This window comes from Meles meles, chromosome 6, assembly GCF_922984935.1.
Source record: "Meles meles chromosome 6, mMelMel3.1 paternal haplotype, whole genome shotgun sequence".
Classification (NCBI taxonomy): domain Eukaryota; kingdom Metazoa; phylum Chordata; class Mammalia; order Carnivora; family Mustelidae; genus Meles; species Meles meles.
Genome location: NC_060071.1, coordinates 56408422 through 56425416, shown reverse-complemented (window position 1 = coordinate 56425416; position 16995 = coordinate 56408422). Strand labels below are relative to the sequence as shown.

General features: G+C 38.1%; 1 pseudogene; it reads left to right on the top strand.

Moving 5' to 3' along the window:
• The first annotated feature begins 205 nt into the window (after nt 1-205).
• LOC123943577 lies at nt 206-16527 on the top strand (annotated as a pseudogene).
• The last annotated feature ends 468 nt before the right edge of the window (nt 16528-16995 follow it).

The window sequence follows — 16995 nt, the reverse complement described above, 5'->3', positions numbered from 1 at the left end:
CCTTACTACTTATTAGGTACCACTTACTGTGTGGTCCCCTTACAATGTGGTAGGTACTGCATTAGGTACATGTTACATTATATCATCATATCACCTAGCTCCCACCATGGCCTGCAAGGGAGATGTTGTTATATCCTTTTGCAAATGAGGAAACTGAGGCTTGGAGAGGTTAGGTAACTTTCCCATGCTCATATAGCACATCGTAATGGAGTCTGATTCAAAAACAGATATCATAGACTTCAGAGCCCAAGGTATACACAGCTCTTTTATGGCCTTCCAAGTTAGAGTAACACTTAAAACCATTAGGTAATTTTCATTTGCATTGCATTCTAATTTCTCCTTTCCTTGTGTCTTTCTCTCTTTTCATTTTGCTTTCTGTTTCCTCTTTTCCCTGTTTCTTTCTACCTCTCAGATTATTGCCAAGCTTCATGAAACTTGAGTGTTAGGTGTAGGTTTGCTTCCATCCGCAAGCAAGGTTTATGTTGTAGAGGTTGGGGTGGCTCTGAATAGACACTATTAGTTATGGTTATTATGAGTTTTTATATAAGAGATAAGAAATATTCTTCTACGTGTGTGGGATCTATTTCAAAGATGGTAAAGAAACAGTGTTGGAATCACTGGTTCCTGAGTGTGGCGTTGTTATTAACCAACATTTCATTCTGGAAGTATTTACTAACTTTTACACTTAGGAACTTTGGACAATACAAATAAAACTTTTAAGACATTAGTTAATAGGAGCGCCTGGGTGGCTCAGTGGATTAAGCCGCTGCCTTCGGCTCAGATCATGATCTCAGGGTCCTGGGATCGAGCCCCGCATCGGGCTCTCTGCTCCGCAGGGAGCCTGCTTCCTCCTCTCTCTCTGCCTGCCTCTCTGCCTGCTTGTGATCTCTCTCTCTCTCTCTGTCAAATAAATGAATAAAATTTAAAAAAAAAAGACATTAGTTAATAGCAAAAGACTACAGTTTGTAGATTAAGGTGTTTCCCAGTCATATTTAAGAGGACACATCGTGGGACACGTGGGTGCTCAGGTGATTAAATGTTGGACTTTTGTTTTTGGCTCAGCCTATAATCTTGGGTCCCTGGGATCAAGGCCTGTGTCATACTTGCACTCAGTGATGTGTCTGCTTGTCCTTTTCCCCTCCCCTTCTTGCTTTCTCTCTCTCTTTCAAATAAATAATAAAATCTTAAAAAAAAAAAAGGACACATTACATTCCATCCTGTACCTGAAATCCTTGACCTTACTGGATAATGCTGGTCCTTCCTGTGAATTTCTTTCCTTTTTTTTTTCCTCACACATTGAGCAAATAATTTTCTCTACTGTTTGTATGGCATATACTGTATATACTACCTTATTTGTAGCTATTATGTGTGCAGTTTATGTCTTTTCAATGGGTTTATTGAGTTGGTGGCTTATAGAGGTGAGAAAAAAAAGAAAACAACAACAAAAAAAACCCTGATCATAATGTATTGGAACTTCAAGGGAAAGCTTTATTAAAATAATTGAGAACATTTATTTGACTTTTGAGGACAACAAGCTATAAAGAGGCAGAAATGATGGTGTGATAAACATTTTTTCAAATATTGTATGACTGTTGTGTTCTTCCAAATGAGCAGTAAAATGAGTAGAGTGAGCACTCAAAGTGTGGCAGCAATAAATGATGTCATTTCTTTTTTACGTTTGTTTATTTCAAGTTTTATTTAAATTCTAACACATTGTGTAGTATCAGTTTCAGGTATAGAATTTAGTGGTTCATCACTTACATATAACACCTAGTGCTCATCACAAGTGCCCTCTTTAATGCCTATCACTCATTTAGCCCAACCCCTGCACCTCCTCTCCAGCAACCTGAGTTTGTTCTCTATAGTTAGGAGTCTCTTATGGTTTGCCTCCCTCTCTCTCTCTTTTTTTTCCTTTTCCCCTATGTTCATGTGTTGTGTTTCTTAAATTCCACATATGAATGACACAATATGGTATTTGTCTTTCAAAAGATCTCATTTCTATATACCATTTACTTATAACATTTAATTGGTCACTTTGTTGTTGTAGCATGTAGTTATTGTCATGCGAAATAGTGCAAATAATAGGTGATTTGTGTAAATGCTGGTATTTCGTATCAGTTTTTACTCAGAAAATCACATTTTTAATTTTGATTTTTTACTCTTCTTTCTTAGGTTATATTCTACAGGAAGAGTAGTTTCTGGATCAAGAATCCAGAGACCTGGATTCTGGTCCTCAGTTCTGGCACTTGTGTGACTATAAGCAATTGACTTTACATTTTTGAATCTCGGGTTTTTCATCTGAATAATGGTCAATCTGGGATAGGCTGTCCCTTAGATAGAAATATTGGTATAATTTCACTAGGTGTGTGTGCTTTCCACACAGAGTTGCCATGTTTCATCCTCACTTGCTGAGTATTTCTGGCCATCAGCCCAGTGCTTCTGTCAAGTCACCCACGCATATTTATTCCACTGGTCATCTGTCCCTCACACAATGACAACATAGGTGGTTCCTTTTTCTCCAGCCCAGGCTCAGAGATTTTTGGCTGAAGAGCTTTGGCTGCATAGTAAGTGTGTATCTTGAGACTATGGACTGTAGACTCAGGAGGTGATAGCAAAATCATTTGATTCAGTTACATGTAGAGAGACTCAGCTTTGTATTGGGGAGCTAGAATTGGGGTTAGATCAGTGAGTGCTTTTTTAAGTTTTGGGGAAGAGGGATGTTTTAGGATAGATGAGAGTATCAACTGTATTTTTTTTTTTTTGAGAAGTTTCTTCAAATTCCTGGAGCTGTGTCTGCAAAAGGAGAAGAATGTCTGTAAGCCTGTATTACATTCCAGCACCTGCTAAAGGAATAAAATTTCAGCAGCTATTTTCAGGGCTTACCCTCTACTGGGGAATTCATTATGGTGGGTATTTGGACACAGAGCAATGGAATCTTCACCACTTTCATCCCTTCTTCTCTCAAATACAAACATAGCCCAAACTTAACAGACACCAACTCCTCCCCACCGGCTTTTTCTTTTTCTTTCTTTCTTTCTTTCTTTTTCTTTTCTTTTCTTTTTTTTTTTTTTTTTTTTTTGAAGATTTTGAGTAATCTCTACACCCACTGTGGGACTTGAACTTACAACCCTGAGATCAAGAGTTACATACTATACCAGCTGAGCCAGCCAGGTGCCCCAGCTGCCAAGCCCTTAGTATCTGTTTTAGGTGCATGTGAGTAAGCCAAGGTGATACCTCTGGTGCCCTCCTATGTTACTGAAGTCTGACATTCTTTTCATTTCAAAATGGGCTAAAGCTGAAAAGTACAAATGATCTTGGAGATAATCACATACCTGCATGGATTTTAGACACATTGAACACAATCCTATCAAATATCAGTTGTTACAGTAAAGTACCGAATACTTTAGAAGGATGGAGATACAAAGCAGAAAAAGGAAGTGGGTGGCTGAATCACTGATGAAGAAAAACGTAATATTTCAGTGTTTCCAAGTGCTGGCTATAAGCACTTTATATGTGTGGAAAAATAGAAGCTGTTTCCAGATGTATTTCACATTCCTTGTGGTGATATAAGCCTCTGCTTTAGCAGAAACTGGCGTGAAATCAAAAATATTTGTACATATCTTAGGTCTGGATAAAAGTCTTACAGGGCAAGGTGTAGGTTCCGGAGGGAAATTTATTGAATGGCCAGTAGAGATCTTTGTATGATTTTGATAGTACTTTTTAAAAAAAAGATTTTATTTATTTATTTGACAGAGAGAGAGTTCACAAGTAGGCAGAGAGGCAGACAGAGAGAGAGCTGGAAACAGGCTCCCTGCTGAGCAGAGAGCGCAATTGGAGCTTGATCCCAGGACCCTGAGACCATGACCTGAGCCAAAAGCAGAGGCTTAACCCACTGAGCCACCCAGGTGCCCCTTGATAGTACTTTTACAAATGGGGAGCTGTGGTTGATGAATCTGCAGATATTATGCTAAGTGAAATGAGACAGTCAAAAATAAATACTGTGTGATTCCACTTCTGTGAGGTACCTAAAATGTCAAATTCATAAAAACAGAAAGTAGAATGGTGGTTACCAGGAGCTGAGGGGAGTTGTTGTTTAATGGGTACTAAGTTTCAGATTTAGAAGATGAAGAAATTCTAGGGATATTTTCTACCACAGATGAATACACTTAATAATACTGAACTGTACACTTATTCAGGATTTATGTCATAATATTTAAAGTTACATGGTTTTTACCACAATAAAAAAATGGAAAGATTCAGAAAAGGAGTGAACCTGATCTGATGTGATGAGAAATAATAAAATTCTATCTTTGATAAAGCCCATTTCTCCCCTTTTACTACTCTTGACTGATTTTGGTGTTTTCTTATTCCCTAGTTTCATTGTCCCTAATCTCAGTCTGCATCCTGTTCTACAGTGTGCTTCTCCTTAATTCATTCCTATCTCATGTTTCAGAAAACTTTCATTCCTAAATGGTGATCCATTGATTAATCAGTTTCTCCACAATCTTACTTACTCTGACTGTAAATTGTGCAGAGAGAAGAAATTGAAAATGATCATAGTTTCTTTTTTTAAAAGATTTTATTTATTTATTTGATATATATAGAGAGAGATCACAAGTAGGCAGAGAGGCAGGCAGAGAGAGGTGGAAGCAGGCTCCCCACTGAGCAGAGAGCCTGATGTGGGGCTCGATCCTCAGACCGAGATCATGACCTGAGCCAAAGGCAAAGGCTTAACCCACTGAGCCAGCCAGGTGTCCTGAATCATGAATATTCTTTTTTTTAATTTTTTTTTAATTTTTTTTTTTCCGAATCATGAATATTCTTAATGGCACCTAGAATGATGGATCCTTTCCTGGTTTTCAAATTACTTTGCCCAGATTCATCAGAGAAATCATTGTTTATGTCAACTATAGCCTTACGAAATGTATTTCTTTTTTTTTAAACATTTTATTTATTTATTTGACAGACAGAGATCACAAGCAGGCAGAGAGGCAGGCAGAGAGAGGAGGAAGCAGGCTCCCTGCTGAGCAGAGAGCCTGATGTGGGACTCAATCCCAGGACCCTGAGATCATGACCTGAGCCGAAGGCAGAGGCTTTAACCCACTGAGCCACCCAGGCATCCCTGAAATGTACTTCTTAAATAATAAGACTTGAAAGTGAACATTACTCCTTGATCCCTTAGCTTCAGAATGGATGTTGTGTTACCAGGCATGAAAATATTTCATTGTACATCTCCATAAGAGTTCTTTGGTGAACAGGTGCATTGTTATTAAGTGATTATATATTTTTTTAAAATATTTTATTTATTTATTTGACAGAGATCACAAGTGGTCAGAGACACAAGCAGAGAGAGAGGAAGGGAAGCAGGCTCCCTGCTGAGCAGAGAGCCAGATGCAGGGCTCGATCCCAGGACCCTGGGATTATGACCTGAGCCTAAGGCAGAGGTCCCAACCCACTGAACCACCCAGGCGCCCCAGTAGGTGATTGTATTTTGAAAGGAATATTTTTTTTGTGAGCAGTAGGTCTCAGCCATGGGATTAAAATATTTAGTAAGTTATGTTGTAAACAGATATGCTATCATCCAGGCTTTTTGATCCATTTGTAGAGCATAGGCAGAGTAACTTAGCATAATTCTTGAGGGCTCTAGGATTTTTAGAATGGTAAATGAACATTGGCAAAAGTCACAGCTGCTTTAGGACCCTAACAAGAGAGTCAGTTTCTCCTTTGAAGCTTTGAAGCCAAACATAGACTTCCCCTTTCTAGCTATGAAAATCCTAGATGGTATCTTCTTCCAATAGAAGACTATTTATGTTTTTCATTGTAGCCATCATTCTAATTTTGGTGAGTTCTTCTGGATAACTTGCTGCAGCTTCTGCATTAGTGCTTGCTGCTTCACCTTGCACTTTTATGTTACAGAGATGCCTTCTTTCCTTAAACTTATGAACCAGCCTCTGCTAGCTTCAAACTTTTCTTCTGTAGCTTCCTCATCTTTCTCAGCCTTCATAGAATTGAAGAGAGTTAGGGCCTTGCTCTGGGATAGGCTTTTGCTTAAGGAAGTGTTTTGGCTGGTTTGTTCTAGCCAGACGGCTACAATTTCTCCATATCAGCAGCAAGGCTGTTTTGCTTTCTTATCATTTGTATATTCACTGGGGTACACTTTTAATTTCCTTCAAGAATTTTTCCTTTGCATTCACAACTTAGCTGTTTTGTGCAAGAGGCCTACCTTTTCACCTGTCTTAGCTTTTGACATGCTTTCCTCACTAAGCTTAATCATTTCCAGCTTTTAAATTAAAGTGAGAGACACATGACTCTTTACCTTATTTGAACACTTAGAGGGTTTGTAAGTTTATTAACTGGCCTAATTCAATATTGTGTCTCAAGGAATAGGGAGGTCCCAGGAGAGGGAGAGAGATGGGGAATAGCCATGTGGTGGAGCAGTGAGAGCATACACATTTTTAAATTAAATTTACTGTCTTATATGGGTGTGGTTTGTGGTACCCCAAAACAATTACAGTAATAACAGCAAAGATAACTGATCACAGGTCTCCCTAACAATCATAATATAATGAGAAAATTTCAAGTACTGTGAGCAAATCAAAATGTGATACAGAGACGTAAAAAAAGCAAATACTGTTAGAAAAATGGCACTAATAGACTTGCTCAAGGCAAGGTTGTCACAAAACTTCAATTTGTAAATGCAAAGTGCAATAAAAGCACAATAAAATGAGGCCTGTTTGTATTTCTTGAATTTCTCCAATTTATTTTCACCAGTTCATATTTTCTGTCATTTATTTCATTGCATAGCTCATATATATTTTCTGTCATTTTAGAAGGAAGTTAGATTTTTTTTACACTGCAATATTTTTTTATTTGTTTATTTTCAGCGTAACAGTATTCATTGTTTTTGCACCACACCCAGTGCTCCATGCAGGACGTGCCTTCCCTATTACCCATTTTTAAAAATTCATAGGAAATTTTCTTCATACCTTTCACTACTTCATGGTATATAGCCCATTATGTATATGATATATATTTGTGTCATTTCCCTTTACTTTCTTGAAGTATTTTCAACCCTGGCGATCAATGGGGTGACAGATGTCGCAGCCAGATCGCCCTCACATCCTTGAAGTATTTTCATATAGGTCATCTCCTGCTTTATTTATAATAAAATTGTTTTTGTTTTTTTAAAGATTTTATTTATTTCTTTGACGGAGAGAGAGCAAGAGCACACAAACAGGGGGAGTAGCAGAGGGAGAGAAGCAGACTCCCTGCTGAGTAGGGAGTCCAATGTGGACTCGATCCCAGGACTTTGGGATCATGACCCAAGTGGAAGGCAGTTGCTTAAACAACTGAGCCACCCAGGTGCCCGTATAATAAAATTATTATAATGCATACCTAATTATTATTATTTTAAGATTTTATTTTTAAGTAATCTCTATACCTAATGTGGAGCTTGAACTTACAACCCTGAGATCAAGAAGAGTCCCATGCTTTACCAACTGAGCCAGCCAAGCACCCCAATTATTAATCTAATATACTAATTGAATATGCTAGAAATTTAAAAAGATACAGTGGTGGAGGAACTAAGGGTTTTAGTGAGATGTGGTAGAAGGCAGGTGAATTTGGAATGTTGTCTCCAAATCACCTCTTACCTGTTGGGATGATTCTTTCCTGGGTTCCCGGGCTAACTACTGGCTCAGAGCAGCCATATTTGTTAATTTTGATCATTTGCCTTATGGTTTATCCTTTCTTCTCATTGCATAACGGGAATAGTCAAGTGTTTTGCTGCTTCCCACCTCCTCTTGCCTTGATTTTTCTTCATTCCATCACACATGGTCTATTTATTCTAAAGGTGCTGTATCTGTGTCTTTCCCTTTAAGTTCCTTTCTTCAGTCACTGTCGAGTGAATGTTCACACACTCCCATGTTTCTGTTCAAAGTAAAGATCACTGGTTTTGTTCCAAATGTATCCATCTCTTTTTGAGACCGCTGAGCTTAGTGACTAGTTTAGGATCTTAGGAGGCATGATTTTTATTTTGGTGTTCACTCTTATCCTGTTTCAAATTTTATTGCACATTAATTTTTTTTTTTTTAATGCGTTGTGGTTTGGAATTGTAGATCTATTTCCCAGCCTTTCTAAGTAGATGGAGTTTACATTTTTGTTTCTTCTGCTGTAAAGAAAGAGGAAAAAAGAAGCATCTCAAGTGATGATGAACTCTTAGCCTGGAAGTATGAATTTATTTACATAATTGCGGTTAACAATTTTATTTTTGCTCTTGTATTTGTCTGAAATTTGGATTCAAGATTATAGGTGCTTCATGAATATGTTGTGTAATATTGACTTTTCAGTAATTTAAGGAAGTTAGCTTAGAGAAAGAAGAAAATTTTGGGACTGTCTTAAATTCATATATAGACCAAACTTCTAATATGTGTGTAATTTTAGATGAAAAATAGTTTGAGATTAGGTGGCAACAGGTGCTTCATAGTGCGGTTGTGAGGATTCAGTAGAGTATGTATAAAAACACTATATTTGAAGTCAATTTAACTCTCATTTTCTTACATACACTCTCTACTTTTTTCATGCAATAAAATAATGGTTTTATTTCCATGTATTCTTTTTATTCTTCACACTTTTTAATATATTCTTGTTTTAAGTTGAATATTATTGAGGTAATCAACCTGATAAAAAGGTTAAAAATTGGCAAAGGATAGCTTTTTACTATTGCTCTTGAATTCAACTTTAGTCATCATAAAATAAAGATTTAAAAGTTTAAAAAATGGCAAATATCTCTTTGTTGTTAGAAAACTAAATGCCTCTCATTTTTTCTTATTAATAGCTTCTGTGTTTGGCAACATTGGGAGAACCAAAACAACCATAGGCAATAATTCCCTAAGCCAAGTGATCTCAGTTTGGCAATCTCAAATCTCTGCAGCATTACTTGGTCACTACCTCCTGGGGATATAATTAGCTGCTGCTCTGACTGTTTTTATACAGCCATTTTGAGTGTCTATAATGATCCTGTATAAGATCCCTTTGTTTTGGGGAGAACTATAATCTATCTGAATCTTTAACGATACTGTTCTCTTAATTTTCTTGGCAAAACAGGTAAGTGGGAGGGATGGAAATAAAATCTCTAGTGAGTAAATCAGCAAACCAAGGTTTCTATGTTCCAGGAATTAAGTTTTCCTCAACTCACTATGATGTCATCCTTCTACGTGGCATGTTGCTATTGGTATCCTAGAAAAGGAGGATGGAACAGGAGTGGGCCTGTGAAAGTCACTGTGTATGGGTAGCTGAAGGTATGAGTAGGGGAAAGTGTATATCTAGCCCCCAAAGAAAAGAATAAAGCTGTAGAATAATATCAAGGAAGACTCAGAGTTTATCATATGACTGTCTTCCTTTCCAAGTTTCCTAACAGTTTTACCTTGGCTTTAAAAAAAAAAAAAAAGATGTATTTATTTATTTATTTACTGGGGAGGGGTGGAGGGGCAGAGGGAGAAGGACAGAGAGAATCTTCAAACAGACTCCCCACTAAGTGTGGAGCCCTGATGTGGGGCTCAATTTCATGACCCTGAGATCATGACCTTAGCCAAAACTAAGAGTTGAATGCTTAACTAACTGAGCCTCTCAGGTGCCCCAACTTTGTGTTTGTTTTGCTTTGCTTTTAGTTGTTTTTTTCAGTCTCTGTGACTTTCTTTCTAGCTTATGGTCAGCTTGGCCACCTGATCCATCTATTCAGTGCCCCAGAAACTTTTCATCCCTTTTTTAAACGTGTGCTTCACCTGGCATTCCAATGCTGTGCCCTCATCCAAATGGTTACAGTTTTTTGATTGATGTCAACCTGCTGAATATTGAGGGGGTGAGTCACAACAGACTGGCATACAGGTTCTCTGAAAACTTTTTCTTCTAGCCCCAAACGAGGTAGAAATTTCATTCATCCATTCTTTGACAATTCTCTGACATTTATTATATTATTTATCAGCTAATGAACCTATTTGATATTTACAGTGTGTGCCTTTGATACACCAGGCCCAAACTGCCCATTTACAAAGTGGATATCTCAATTTTTTTTTTACTGTTTTCATCCTTCATTTTGATGAGCAGTTCAGTTTTGGCTTCTTTGGCTCTCCACTGATTGTACTACCTCTGAGACTCTTTTGCCTAATTTGTTGGCTCCTTTGTCTCCTTTCACATTATTACTGTGACTTCTCTATATGGTTGGGTTTTGCTTTTTTTGTTTTTTCTTTTATATTCTTTCTTTCAGGGAATTCATTCACTCTTGTACATTCAGTTATTACTCGTATGGATTACTATACAATTATATCTTGGACCTATATTCCTTTCCACACATCCTTACTCATATTTCCACTTGTATATCTCACTAGTATCTGAAACTCCAACTGTTTAATAGAAATGTGATCATCTATTTTCTCTATCCCCACAAATTCTATGTCCAATTTCCTTGTTTTTAAAAATGAATCCTGGTTTGCCAAGCCAGGCAAAGACCCTACCAAAAAGGAGAATTTCAGACCAGTATCACTGATGAATATGGATGCAAAGATTCTCAACAAGATCCTAGCAAACAGGATCCAGCAGCACATTAAAAAGATTATCCACCATGACCAGGTGGGATTCATCCCTGGGTTCCAAGGATGGTTCAACATTAGCAAATCAATCAATGTGATAGAACAAATCAATAAGAGAAGAGAGAAGAACCACATGGTCCTCTCAATTGATGCAGAAAAAGCATTTGACAAAATCCAGCATCCGTTCCTGATTAAAATGCTTCAAAGTATTGGGATAGAGGGAACATTCCTGAACTTCATAAAATCTATCTATGAAAGACCCACAGCAAATATCATCCTCAATGGGAAAAAGCTTGCAGTCTCTCTGTTGAGATCAGGAACATGACAAGGATGCCCACTCTCACCACTCCTGTTCAACATAGTATTAGAAGTCCTAGCAACAGCAATCAGACAACAAAGAGAAATAAAAAGTATCCAAATTGGCAAGGAAGAAGTCAAACTCTTTCTCTTCAGAGATGACATGATTCTTTATATGGAAAACCCCAAAGACTCCACCCCCAAACTACTAGAACTCATACAGCAATTCAGTAACGTGGCAGGATACAAAGTCAATGTACAGAAATCAGTGGCTTTCTTATACACTAACAATGAAAATACAGAAAGGGAAATTAGAGAATCGATTCCATTTACTATAGCACCAAGAACCATAAGATACCTGGGAATAAACCTAACCAAAGAGGTAAAGGATTTGTACTCGAGGAACTACAGAACACTTATGAAAGAAATTGAAGAAGACACAAAAAGATGGAAGACCATTCCATGCTCTTGGATCGGAAGAATAAACATTGCTAAAATGTCTATATTGCTAGAGCAATCTATACTTTTAATGCCATTCCGATCAAAATTCCACTGGTATTTTTCAAAGAGCTGGAGCAAATAATCCTAAAATTTGTATGGAATCAGAAGAGACCCCGAATTGCTAAGGAAATGTTGAAAAACAAAACAAAAACAAAAACAAAATGGCGGCATCACGTTACCTGATTTCAAGCTTTACTACAAAGCTGTGATCACCAAGACAGCATGGTACTGGCATAAAAACTGACACACAGACCAGTGGAACAGAGTGGAGAGCCAGATATGGACCCTCAACTCTATGGTCAAATAGTCTTCGACAAAACAGGAAAAAATACACAATGGAAAAGAGACAGTCTCTTCAATAAATGGTGCTGGGAAAACTGGACAGCTATATGTAGAAGAATGAAACTCAACCATTCTCTTACACCTTACACAAAGATAAACTCGAAATGGATAAAAGACCTCAACGTGAGACAGGAATCCATCAGAATCCTAGAGGAGAACATAGGCAGTAACCTCTTCGATATCAGCCACAGCAACTTCTTTCATGACATGTCTCCAAAGGCCAAGGAAGCAAAAGCGAAAATGAACTTTTGGGACTTCATCAAGATCAAAAGCTTCTGCACAGCAGAGGAAACAGTCAGCAAAACAAAGAGGTAATCCACGGAATGGGAGAAGATATTTGCAAATGACAGTACAGACAAAAGGTTGATATCCAGGATCTATAAAGAACTTCTCAAACTCAACACACAGAAAACAGAGAATCATATCAAAAAATGGGCAGAAGATATGAACAGACACTTCTCCAATGAAGACATACAAATGGCTATCAGACACATGAAAAAATGCTCAACATCACTAGCCATCATGGAGATTCAAATTAAAACCACATTGAGATATCACCTTTCACCAGTTAGAATGGTGAAAATTAGCAAGACAGGAAACAACATGTGTTGGAGAGGTTGTGGAGAAAGGGGAACCCTCTTACACTGGTGGTGGGAATGCAAGTTAATGCAGCCACTTTGGAGAACAGTGTGGAGATTCCTCAAGAAATTAAAAACAGAGCTTCCCTATGACCCTGCAGTTGCACTGCTGGGTATTTACCCCAAAGATACAGATGTAGTGAAAAGAAGACCCATCTTTACTGCAATGTTTATTGCAGCAATGTCCATGGTAACCAAACTGTGGAAAGGACCAAGATGCCCTTCAACAGATGAATGGATAAGGATGATGTGGTCCATATACACGATGGAGTATTATGCCTCCATCAGAAAGGATGAATACCCAACTTTTGTAGCAACATGGATGGGACTGGAAGAGATGATGCTCAGTGAAATAAGTCAAGCAGAGAGAGTCAAGTATCATATGGTCTCACTTATTTGCGGAGTATAACAAAGAACATGGGGGACATGGGGAGATGGAAAGGATAAGGGAGTTGAGAGAAATTCGAAGGGGAGATGAACCATGAGAGATTATGGACTCTGAAAAACAACCTGAGGGTTTTGGGGGGGGTGGTAGTTTGGGGAAGCAGGTGGTGGGTAATAGAGAGGGCACATATTACATGGAGCACTGTGTGTAGTGCAAAAGCAATGAATACTGTTATGCTGAAAATAAACAAATTTTTAAAAAAGAGATTAATGCCAGAATTAGGGCAGGACACAGTGATAGTTTCTATGAGTTTTTCAGTCTGGGATGACTGAAGGCATCAGTCAGTTGTTCCTCTGTGTTGGAAAGTCTGGAATTGTGGGTGAAAATATGAAGAATATCATTATAGTTTTCTACTGTACTTCATCAGTTCCTAAAATAACCTTATTAATGTTATTCTCAGAAACTACTACTATAGGGTATGACTGAGGTAGATATCTGGACACAGAGAAACATATAACACTGTTTTCTGCTCACTTTGCACTTCACTTGTAACTACTATACATATTAAAGGACTGCATGTCCAGTGTCACATTTGGTATTTTATGGTTCAAGATCAGAAAACTCATCTGTAAATAAACAAAGTAAAAAAAAAAAAAAAAGAAAACTCATCTGTCCTAAAGTGTGACTTATTAGTACTTGATGTTCTTATTTTTTAAAAGATTTTATTTATTTATTTGACAGGGATCACAAGCAGGCAGAGAGAGAAGGGAAAGCTGGCTCCCTGCTGAGAAAAGAGCCCGAACCGGGGCTTGATCCCAGGAACCTGGGATCATGACCTGAGCTGAAGAAAAACAAAAAAGAAAGCCTTACATCCCTAGGTAGCATAGACTCCTTATGAAATTCTTATTGAATATTGAGGCTTGTTTTTTTTTTTTTTTTTTTTTTTTCTTAAAGATTTTATTTATTTGACAGAGAGAAATCACAGAGAGGCAGGCAGAGAGAGAGGAAGGGAAGCAGGCTCTCCGCTGAGCAGAGAGCCCGATGTGGGACTCGATCCCAGGACCCTGAGATCATGACCTGAGCCGAAGGCAGCGGCTTAACCCACTGAGCCACCCAGGTGCCCCTTGAGGCTTGTTTAGGGCTTCATAGTTGTGAAAAATTGTGTGGAAACTAGACGTACCCAGGACAGTGAACATAATAAAATGTGATGGGAAAGTATTTGTTCTATTTTGTAATAGAATCCATATAATAAGTGTTCTACTACACTTGTGGGCTGTCCAATTTCACATAACCCAGTCTCTTTATTCAATCTCAATCTGTCTTAACATCAGTCTCAACTCTTATATCAAGTGCCTCTCACTCCAGATGATATTCCACTTGTTAATCATACTTTCCTTTCATTCCTACCAATTTTTTTGGTCTTTTATTTTTCTTATTTATTTATTTATTTATTTATTTATTTATTTTTCTGAGAGAGTGTGCCAGCAAGGGGTGATGAGGGGCTGAGAGAGGGGGAGAGAAAATCCTTTTTTTTTTATTTGTTTATTTTCAGTGTAACAGTGTTCATTGTTTTTGCACCACACCCAGTGCTCCATGCAGTACATACCCTCCCTATTACCCACCACCTGGTTCCTCAACCTCCCACCCCCCCGCCCCTTCAAAACCCTCTGGTTGTTTTTCAGAGTCCATAGTCTCTCATGGTTCATCTCCCCTTCCAGTTTCCCTCAACTCCCTCTCCTCTCCATCTCCCCATGTCCTCTGTGTTCTTTGTTATGCTCCACAAATAAGTGAGACCATATGATACTTGACTCTCTCTGCTTGACTTATTTTGCTCTGCATCATCTCTTCCAGTCCCGTCCATGTTGCTACAAAAGTTGGGTATTCATCCTTTCTGATGGAGGCATAATACTCCATCGTGTGTATGTACCACATCTTCCTTATCCATTCATCCATTGAAGGGCATCTTGGTTCTTTCCACAGTTTGGTTACCATGGCCATTGCTGCAATAAACATTGGGGTACAGATGGCCCTTCTTTTCACTACATCTGTATCTTTGGGGTAAATACCCAGCAGTGCAATTGCAGGGTCATAGGGAAGCTCTGTTTTTAATTTCTTGAGGAATCTCCACACTGTTCTCCAAAGTGGCTGCACTAACTTGCATTCCCACCACCAGTGTAAGAGGGTTCCGCTTTCTCCACATCCTCTCCAACACATGTTGTTTCCTGTCTTGCTAATTTTGGCCATTCTAACTGGTGTCAGGTGGTATCTCAAATTAGATTTAATTTGAATCTTCCTGATGGCTAGGTTCTACAGCCAACATGGAGCATGATCTGGGGCTTGATCTCAATGCCCCTGAGATCATGACCTGAGCCAAAATCAAAGGTTGGATGCTTAACCAACTGAGCCACGCAGGCACCCTTCTTATTCCTACTTTTACTGGCAAATTGTGAGAGCAAACTGGGGAGAGAAGTGGATTATGAGAATATACATAAAAGCAAGATGGAATATGTTAGAAATGAGGAATAGTCAATATCAGAAGTGATTTGCACAGTTAATCTATATCATGGATACTCATGTATCCATGTCCATGCCTAATCTGTTAATTTGAGAACAGAACATTGCTGTCAGAGTTTTGGTTTAAATTTGTCATAAATTTGGTTTAAATTATGTCATAGCTCATGTGTGATGATAGTGTATTGATTTTTGCTTTTTGTTTTTATATGTGTGAGAAAGTACATAATTATATACTTTTCATTCATAATAAGGATATTGAAACATTGGTGGTCCTATGACCTATTATCATCTCCATAATCAGATTTTCTTCCTCATTTTCTTAATTCTCATCATTTCAGCAGCAGCTGAGTTGGCTGGATTCATGGATGGAGGAATCACTCGGTTGTGTCTGAGTTTGTGCTTCTGGGACTAACTCATTCATGGGAGATCCTGCTGCTTTCCTGGTGTTCTCCTCTGTGCTCTATGTGGCAAGCATGACTGGAAACATCCTCATCGATCCTCACTTACATTCCCCCATGTACTTCCTACTGGCCACTCTTTCTTTCATTGACTTGGGGGCCTGATCTGCCACCTCACCCAAGATGATTTATGATCTTTTCAAAAAGTGCAAAGTTATCTCCGTTGGAAGCTGCATTGCCCAGATCTTCTTCATCCACATCATTGGTGGTGTGGAGATGGTGCTGCTCATTGCCATGGCCTTTAACAGATATGTTGCCATTTGTAAGCCTTTGCACTACTTGACCATCATGAGTCCACGGATGTGCATTTTGTTTCTGGCTGCTGCTTGGACTCTTGGCATAATACACTCACTCTTCCAACTATCATCTATTGTTAATTTATCCTTCTCTGTTCCTAATGTATTGGACAGCTTTTACTGTGACCTTCATCATCTCCTCAGACTGGCTTGTACTGATACCTACAGATTGCAGTTCATGGTCACTGTCAACAGTAGATTTATCTGTGTTGGTTCTTTCTCTATACTCCTCATCTCCTTCATCTTCATCCTGTTTACTGTTTGGAACATTCCTCAGGCAGTTCATCCAAAGCTCTTTCCACGCTGTCAGCTCACATCACTGTGGTCCTTTTGTTCTTTGGTACAACCATGTTTGTCTATATATGGCCACATTCCAATTCAGAGATGGACAAATTTCTTGCTATTTTTGATGCAGTTCTCACTCCTTTTCTGAATCCAGTCATCTATACATTCAGGAATAAAGACATGAAGGCAGCAATGAAGAGAGTATGCAGACAGCTAGTGATTTAAAGAAAGATCTCATAGATAATATAAGGCCTTCTCACTAATCATGGTGTAGCCTTTTGTTTCTGTCTTTGGTATTTTGGATTCAGAAGACTTGAGATATCCAATATTGACATGAGTGTTGTCACAGCTGTAACATAATTATTACTTGATGAATGTATTTATTCCTTATGAAAAGTGAGCCAGGAGAAGAATTTATCTTTCTCTACATATAAATCCCATTTAATTTCTTTCTGCCATGTTATATAGTATCTGGTGAACAGGTCTTACATATCTTTCTTGAGATTTATTCCTATTTTAATTTATTGTGCTATTTTAAATGGTCTTTTTTGTTTAATTTGTAATTGCTTATTGTTAATATGTAGAAATATAATAGATATTTTGTTTATTGGCATTGTATTTTGAACACTTGCAAAATCTTTTACTTCTACTTGTTTTTTATAGACTAAGTAGTATTTTCCTCATAGATGATCA